The 9537-nt window shown below is 42.1% G+C and overlaps 1 long non-coding RNA gene across 1 annotated transcript; it reads left to right on the plus strand.

Moving 5' to 3' along the window:
• Positions 1-4440: 4440 nt before the first annotated feature.
• LOC120717735 lies at positions 4441-8151 on the plus strand. The gene is made up of 2 exons (XR_005692273.1): positions 4441-6449; positions 7413-8151. It is a non-coding gene; the product is annotated as an uncharacterized LOC120717735 (long non-coding RNA).
• The last annotated feature ends 1386 nt before the right edge of the window (positions 8152-9537 follow it).

Raw genomic sequence — 9537 nt, forward strand, 5'->3', positions numbered from 1 at the left:
CTGCGGGGGGATACTCCCACTAGGTTTAAATCTGGACTCCCCACCATTTGACCTTAGAACTGAAGAAGCTTCTCGGATGAGAGGTGAAACGTCTTCAAGCAACTTAAAGAAGTCCAGACGCTTTTCTTTGCAAGCTCCTTTGACAATGTGGGCCAGCCCGTTCTCACTCCCGAGGCGTAACATGTCGACATTTTGTCACGTCCCGCGGTGTTCCTGAGGAACGCGAAAGGAGACCTTCGGCGTTCTTATGGTACGTGGCGGGCTATGGCTGGAATCCAGTGCAATGACGCTCCCGTGGTAATAGACGTTCCAGCCCTGTATTCCAGCCCTAAACCTAACCTTATCCCTAGCCCTGACCATAACCTTATTCCTGACCTTAACCAGGACTTTAATGATGTTAAATAGCGTGTTTCTAAGCGATTTGAAGAAAAAGAGCAAACGTGTAGATTCAGTCCAGATGGTTCTCATATTTCCTCTTTTTTCCGAGGTCGTCATTTAGGAACGTGGTGGGTAGCCGAAAACGTAATATGGTGATGATTTGTCACCTAGCGTAAAATGTTACGCTTTGGGAGTGAGAACGTGTTGTGTGGGCTGTGTTTATTTCTGCAGTGACCTCATCCAAGTTGCCCAGCAAGCATACTAAAGGGGAGGTTGGAATGTTACATTTCAGACACTTTGATAAGTCTTCTGTTAGATTATAATATTATTTTATGCCATGTTATACCCCTAACTAAAGATTGTGAATTATTATGTAGTTTTAGTTTGCATTATTCTCCTGAATTAGAAGAAGCTGATAACTATTGCATTTGTTAAACTGATTTGCATTACATTAGACTGCTGATTTATTGTGGATGAATGATATTGTTTTATGATGTTATAAGAAATACTGTTTGCAGAAAGTCATCGCCTTATTTGTCTGATTAGAAGAGAACAGAATATACTGGAGTTTTCTGCCCCAACTCAGCAGGAGCAGATAAATGGGGAGCCAAGGTCGTAGCTTAGGCGCCGTGTGAGAGAAAAGCATGTGAATGTTTAGGCTTTTATGATAAGGTGGGAGAACCAGAGGCTATAAGAGTTTGAGCAATGCTCCACCATTTTGAGATCTGAGGCTGTCTGCATACAGTGTCCATCTCCCACGCGTGTGTTCATTAAAATCATCGTTTGACTTAACCCGGCCGGACCAGTGTTAGTGTTGTTATTGTGGTTTTTTCTCTTGTCTCCATCCCCAATATTTTGAACCATAACAGCTTGGGGGCTCGTCCTGTGGTATTGGGGTGGAATTTAAAGGTTTGGACGGTCCGAGGTTGTTGAATGGACAAGCACAAGCCAGTGGTCTGACGTGAGTGGGCATAAGCCGGCTTATCTAAAGGTAAGGCACTACCTGTTGAATTATTTCCAAAGTGTGCCAAATTGGACATGATTAAATTAAAAGTCTACTCACTGAAATTACTGGTAGAGGGTCTGTTTTGATTTTGATGAGGATCTGCGTGTGTTATACAGTTAAAGTCGGTTAAGAGTATTTAATGAAGTTGAAAAAGTATGAAAGAAATGCTGGGTTAGAGTCCCAAGGAATTGAACTAGAGTCTCAAGTAGTTTGGTAGGGAATTGGCTACGTATATTTTAGAAATTAGGCCAGAGGCTGTTCCAGAAGTAACAGATACTGGTTAATTGATTACAAAAAAGTTATCCTTCTTCGGTTGGACCCGTTATGGTAAAATTTGTCAAAATTATGTAGGCGAAAATTGTTATAGGACGGCACCAGAAGTTGCTAAGAAGCGCATAGCCCGGAGGTTACGCTCCCTCCTGGTCATGGACGCGCGGTCTTGACCTGTCAGCGAACAGGGTTAGTTCAGTTTGGCTTATCTGTGGGGTACAGGGCATCCTGAAATAAGCTAGGAGTTAGAGTCTCCTCACCGTTGGAAACGGTGTGATGTGCTTTTTTGGACACAGTTAAATTGAGTTAGGGATTTTAGAAATTAGGTCAGAAACTGTTCCAGAAGTAACAGATACTGTTTGATTGATTACAAAAAAGTGAGACTTTCTTCGGTGAGACCCGTTATTTTAAATTTGTCGAAATTTGTTAGGTGCTAAATCTGTCTGGCCTTGCAGTGATTGTAAATATAAGACGTCTTTGTAATATAAAATAATAGAGTTTTGTCTGAGCTTTGTGTGAGACTGTGTGTGACGTGCAGCTGCAGCGCTGCGAGCTATTTTTAGACGGTGTGTGAACATACAAATGAGGTGGCTGCTGTGAAGCGCACAGAGGATTTTTGCTTCCTGTTTAGTGTGTTTTTGAGTTTTATAATTATGATTTGCAAATAATGACACATGCCTGTAATAAAAACGCTGGTTTTGCTGATTATAATATTACAAATAAGGTTTTGAATGACTATGATGGATGTTTGATGTTCGGCTGGGTTTTGATATAGAAGAGATAAATTGTGCTTGATTAAGACCGGCACTTCAGTCGGCAGAGTAAGATTGTGATGAAAATGATATTAAATAAATCTCTTAGTGTGTTGATACAGGTGGCTACGGGCCTGGACAAACTGCCCCCCACGAGCACACAAAAAGTTAAATTAACCCACCTACAAATGCACATACACGCAATGAAGAAACAGCTTACACCCATGAACACGTGAAGATTTTCCAGCAAGTTTAAAGCAGTGAAACTTAACATACACCCGCCGTTAAACAATAAAGTTATCCACTACTAACAAATAAACTCTCTGGGTTGCAGGACAACAACTTAACTTCAAAAAAAAAAAAAAAAAGACACTGGTCTGACCAACCAGTGAAGACACGACAAATTTAGTGGTTAGGAAAGTCAAATTGTGACATGTTTTCTGCTGATTGATTAATACAAGTGATTACTGAATGAAAGAAAATTCCATTTTTGAACTTTTAAACATGATCTTAAGAATTTTAACATGTACCTGTGTTGTCCTGTCAGCTTGGTGGGTTATGAGAGGATTATATGGTGAGAAAAAACAAAAAAGGGGGAGAGAAGGCTGACACAGGGCCTGGCCCCGGTGTTTCTCCCCTCTCTGAATGACACAGCCAACACAACATCATTATTTTCGTTTTGTTTTGTTTTGTTTTTGTTTTGTTTTGTTTTTTCTCTTTATGCTTGATTACAGGCTGCTTTGTCGGCCCAGAAAGCCGAGGCTGACCCTGGACTCCTGCTCTCCCTCCCTACCATCTTTGCTCTCTCCTCCACCATCTTTGATGTGACCCTGACCAAATGCTATAGCAGCTGGACCCACAACAACAACTTGAAGATGTCAACAGCGCTGCAGGAAAACGATCTTATGCAGCGGAGACGGAGAGCGTTAAATCCAAGGCCCGTTTCACTACACGGGGGAGATTTCCGGACAGCTTCAGCTGACAGAGCAGTGACGAGACGCCCATTAAGCCCGGAGGAAAAGTGAGGCCGAGCAAGACAATGCTGACCTTAACCACTCTACATCAAAGCTGTGCAGGACAGTGACGGACCAACACTGATCATCGGGCAGCAAAAAGGGCGTGCCAGAGACAGGAGGAGTAACTGAGGTCAGGAGGCACCTCAGAATGGACAAAAGCACCAGGAGAAAATAAGCTGAAGGCACAGGTGTCGGGGCTCGGCCAGGAGCTGACCTCTAAGAAGACCCGAACAGCAGAGCTGCAGAAGGCCGTGGAGCAAGGCAAGGGAAACATCAATGGACTTCAATCTGACTTGTACGGAAAAGACTCTGAGGTTTCTGCCCTCAGTAAGAGCTCAAGGCATCAGAGCAGAGACTGAGCATGGCTCAAGAGGAGCTGGCTGATAATCGAACCCATCAGGCTTGGAGTCCCAGACACAGGACTTGAAATCAGGCCGGAGCTTCCAGGAGCTAGATGAGCATTGTGATTTGTCCAGTCTGCTGTGGAGTGAACGTTTGGGGGATGGCTTCCTGTCGCCTCTGCCGCCCTCCGGTCGCTCAGCTTCCTTGGCTGCCCAGAGCCGGACTGAACGCTCGGGCCGAGACACCCCAGCAAACGTGGACTCCATTCCCCTGGAATGGGACCACGACTACGACCTGAGCCGTGGGCTTGAAAGTGCAAGCGGGGATCCCAGAGAGCACCAGAGTGAGGAGGGAGACTTCCTTCGGCGCCCTGCCTCAGGCTTGTCAGATGTAGTGATCCCAGAGAGCCCTGAGGCCTTGGTTAAACTAACAGAACAAACACTGAGGTCTTCCACTGGGGAGGTTGCTGCTGCAGACTCTCATATACACCCTTTGGATGTTAGCTGTTTCCACCTGCAACAAACGGACAGCAGCCGCACTTCTGCAAGCACAGAAACGGACTCCTCATACATGGGATATCTGTGACTGATGGGCGACTAGCAGATCCCAGCAGCTCAGAGTCCCAGACTTAAAGAGTGATTGGGCACTGGGAGCTCTGGCAGGCTTAGGACCTCTGACCCGAACAAAAATCTTGACTTGGCTGGGAGAAACAGAGGAAGAGCTGGAGCAGCAGCGTAGACTGGAGCTTGGCACGGACATCCAGACGATTGAGCTGCGTATCAAAACCCTGAAGGAGCTACAGAAGAAAAAGGGTCAAGTTAAGGAGGAGCGGAACGAGGAGAAGATGCAGGACACTGGAGAAAAGGACTGCCCCAATTGGGGCCAGAACCAGTATGGACAAAACTTTGAGCAGCAGAACCGATGGATGTAAACAGACTGAAATGGAGGAGGGCAGGATCCAAGGGCACGCTTCAGGCCGTGGTTTACCCAGAACACCACAACAGGAAAGTGATGAACACAAACACCCACACAAACACACACATCTACATGCACAGACTCAGAATGAAGAGTGATACACACACACACGCTGATGCAATGAAGAATGCTTTACTAACAAATGCTGCACACAAACATCCAAATACGGAGTCGGTTACAACAACAAGAAGCCATTGATTGTTTATTGGTTAAATGCATTTCAAGTTACCCAGAGGGCATTTGTGTAGATTTAGGGGACAGGGTCTATTGCAGTTTGGTAATGAAAACAATGTGTGTGCGTGATGTCTGTTTATGGCTCAAGGCCTCCACTGAATTGTTCACTGTGCTTAACACAGCCTAACAAGGAGCAGTGGTAGAGAGTGAAAATGATGAATGAACGGTGTGAGTTTTATTCCGGAGAAAATATGAAAAGGTTGTGTTGATTTAACCCAGTTGTTTAAATTTCTGCCAAAGCAAAGCGTTTGTGTGTAACCAGTGTCCACTATTGAATCAAGTAAATCCGACATGTTTTTGTTGGTGCAAAAACAGGAGTTTCGGTAACTGTATGCCTACACAATATTGTGTGTGGAGTTTTGTTTGATCTTTGGGTTTTGTTTGACACTAGGTTGATTCTATCAGTGAGGTTTGGATTGTTTTCCTTCTCTAGGAGAGAGAAGGATGGTTTTATGCTTGGACATGTTTGCAATGGGCCCCAGTATTTGTTATTATATGAGTGTTTTATTGGTTACGTTTGTTTTTGCTTTCGTTACAGTGCACTGAGATAAGAACATCTGAGAGGTATGATCCACCGGTGGTGATATTTTGGTATTTTGTGAGCTCCTGATTTAACAAATCGGCTCCTTAATCCAGGTCCGAGAGATTGAACTTTAAAGCGCTATAAAATATTCTTACTGAAAACAGTCGCAAAGTGTTTTTCTCCATGATTATAATGGGCTGGGGAGAAATTCACTTATATGGGACACTGATCGAATGAGAAGTCCTGAGCCTAAAAGGATTGCAGCGAGTCAATCCAGTCCAAAGAAAAAAATAACAAACAAGGAACTGTTTCCTTTAAAATGATGACGTCATCTTGCTGGTGATGGAGGCTCGAATAGTCAGACTCCATTATCAGCAATATCTCCATTATCAGCAATATCTGTTATGAATGTGTGTGGATGTATGCATGTGACTGGACTGTGATGGACTGACGACTAAAAGTTTTAGCTGACTTGGTACTGAGACAAAAACGGTACCGACTTTAGGATTAGTAGATGTTCACAAACAATTCCCCCAGCCTGTAAAAGAAGGGTGGATGTTTTGTCTTGCTTTGGTTTGTTTTGTAATAACAGAAGAATGACAGAGTTTTCAGGGGGAGGCTGTAGCTTCACAGGAGTGTGAACTGCAGACTTAACCCTTTGGTTGCTAATTTTGAGTTACTGATGTTTGCATTAAGAAAATTGTGTTTTAGTAGCTGTGTTTCGATTAATGTATCATATTATATGGTTGGGAATGTTAAATGCTAAAGTGAAGAAAAGGTTTGATTTCACTCATGACTGAACATGTTATTATTAACCATAGTGGGTTACTGTAAAGAGTCAATTAACTTTTATAGAGGTAAAAAAAAAAAAAACCCTCTACCGAGGTCTATGAATAACAGGGGAATGATAGACTTCTCACACGCAAAATAGAGATATGTAATGATAAACACTGGTCCCCGCCTTTTGGGTGCTTTCTTGAAATAATCAGAAATTTAAAAGTAAGATAGAACCGACAGGGGTGGTGCTGCACAAGAACAAGAGTAAGATAAAGTAAAATATTGTGTTTAGCTTTGAGAAGTTTAAATTAAAATGTACCATTACACTCAGAGGATCAATATGAAGTTCAATATATGCTAATTTTGAATGAAGTACATGACTGGTGACTGTTCTGTCCTGAGCTTTTGTTTTTACAGCACCCACTTGGCCACACCAACAGTTTCTCGCCACCGAAAAAGGGTACTTGCAAAGAATAGAGAGGAATATCATCAAAACTGGGAAAGGTAAGCCCCAAAGGGGGTGATAATGCCATAACTTTCACTTATGGTCAAATTCTCAAAATTTGACCCTGAACTTGAAAAAATTCTTTAAACGTTTAGAGACAAAGTGGAGGTTTAGATAAACATAATGTCACAAACCACATAAGGATGGAGCACTTGAATTGATAAGATGGTGAATTGATACGCAGTGAAATGTTGATCATGTTGATTATGTTTATTCCAGTGTGCGGAGCAAGGTTATTATTATTAAAGACAACAAATGAAATAACGAAAGCTAGAAGTGGAAAAACATTTGCGTTAACGGAAATAAAACCAAAACGAAGAAGGAAAACTGATTAAAACGGTAATGAAGGTTCACAAAACTAACTAAAATCAACTGGATTTATAGCAAAATGTGTTTAGTATCATTGATGTGTGCGTGCCCTGCAATAGTCAAGTCAAGGCAGTACGTAAGTTGAGTCATCTGTGTTGCTGCTCCGTCCACGCGCAGAATCATGTCAGGAAAGTCGGGAGAAAGCGCCAGAGTCCAATTTAGGATTACTTTGAATATGACTGTTTTTTAGATATAGCAAGAGTCTTGTAGTGGAAAGAGACACAATGTCCTCCTGAGACCCAGGGAGGAAGAAAAAAGAAAAAAGGAAAAGTAGTTTCATTTTTTCTTTTTCTTTTTAAGATAAATCAAGTGTTGGGACGGTAAAATAAATACATTACAAGAACAAAATTGTTTTTAACTAATTTTATTTAAATTTTACAACATGTGCACTACAGTGCACAAGGGGAGTTCATTGATCACGAATGTGAAACTAACAACATTCAAGAGCTATTTAAGAAAATTAAATGCTCCACTGAAATTTTTGTAAGCAGGAGATTAAAACTTATTTATATAACAATATCATAAAAAATGTAGATCAGGGACCAACTTAGAAGTCACTGACACTTCACTAGCTGTAAGCCATTGGTTCAGGAACAAGTGATTGCACTGGGCTTTCTATTTCACAAAAGTCAATTCATTTATGATATCTGAGGAAGTACTGTGATTTTTTATTTTTATTTGGAGACACAAAGGAACATTTGGCACTTCCCACATCTCACATATGTTTTACTGTTGCACCCAACCATTCTACAACTGAAATGCCTTGGACCGTTAACCATTTCAGGCAAGTGGAGTGAACCATATTTTGCTACACTCTCATCTGGTTGGGGCCTCCTTTTCTTGATTTTCGGAGAGAACTTTTCATTACTGGTATTATTCAGGTCTTGTTCACATGTTTGTCCCTGGTTTCTCAGCCAAGAGGAGCTTGAACTCCAGATACTGTGAGTTCTGTTTGCACATTGAGATCACTGATGACTTTTAGCAATGACGTGATCTTGTAGAAACAATTAGGTGTCATGGATTCAGCTATAATTGTGACTCTTATTTTATTTTTTTTTTCTTTAGTGGAAAACATTTCTGCATTTTACCCATATTTTATTTTTAACTCAAAATCAAAATTCCAGATTCTCCTACAGGTTGGTTTTGGACCAGATAGGACGACAGTTTTCAGGTGGCCCTGTGTCTTTCTCTATTACATCTGCCACTGCATCTTGATAATCTTTGTGTGGCTCTGATAGGTTTGTAGCATAAACCTATTCGCTGGAACGTTAAGGACAATCTGCTACGCAGCAAAAAGCAAGACACAAGGCACCAAAGTTCTCTGGTTTACTCATGCATGAGGGAGACCTGGCTGGGGCCGAGTGTCGTTCCACCACTTGACCACCGTCAGACTCTCAGCCAGGTTCCCCATAGCACTCCTTTTATTGTGGTTACATGAATATGCATAAGGTCATTAACATATAACATCTTACATAGGTATACATGTGAACAAAGAATACTGTGTGTGTGTGTGTGTGTGTGTGTGTGTGTGTGTGTGTGTGTGTGTGTGTGTGAGGTCAAGGTGTGACCCTGTGAAGACTCCCCAAAGCTGGTGCCAGGACTTCTGAACAAAAGGCTCTTATACTTAAAGAAATATACGTGTGTTTGCTAAACGATATATCAGCAAGAGAAGATACGACCTCTCCTAGGAGGTGTGATCTACGCCGGAACACTCTGTAGAGGGAGTGAACGCACTCCCCTTTCATGCTACACAGAGCTGTTACAGACCTCCTAGGATGAGACATTCTTTCAATCTACAAATGATTATACACCTCTAAGCATATATGGTTAAATATTTCTAAATACAAATGACAATAACAAAATCTAAACCCATCATCACCACCCTGTATTGTCATTTTTTAAGGCTATACGGCGCATATATATCTTCAGCTCCACACCACTTGTCAACATTTTCAGTGCAGGCTTCATTTCATACACACACATTAGCCTTAGCATCCATGTCACTCTGCTGCAACAGTATGTAATTGGTAAAGGTGTTAGCAATCATTTTATTCACCATCGATCTTACACATGGCAAAATGCAACCTGTAAACAAGCAAAGCAACGCCAATAATGTAAGAATGGGAGTCAAAAACTTTAAGAACATATTCCACCATGGTCCAGATGTCAACCAGGCTATCCAGCCTTGTGACGCGTCTCCTCCTGATGTGTGGTCCTCCACATATTTCTGCAAAGCAGTTAAGTTCTGCAGTGCCTCATAGATGTCTCCTCCAGTCGTATATCCATCCGGAATAAACGTACAACATGTCTCTCCAATCAGCTTACACACTCCTCCTTGTGATGCTGTTATCAAGTCCAGGGTCAGCCTGTTCTGCAGTACCATCGTTCTG

The sequence above is a fragment of the Simochromis diagramma genome, unplaced genomic scaffold, assembly GCF_900408965.1.
Source record: "Simochromis diagramma unplaced genomic scaffold, fSimDia1.1 OVJJ01000510.1, whole genome shotgun sequence".
In the NCBI taxonomy this organism is placed as follows: Eukaryota; Metazoa; Chordata; class Actinopteri; order Cichliformes; family Cichlidae; genus Simochromis; species Simochromis diagramma.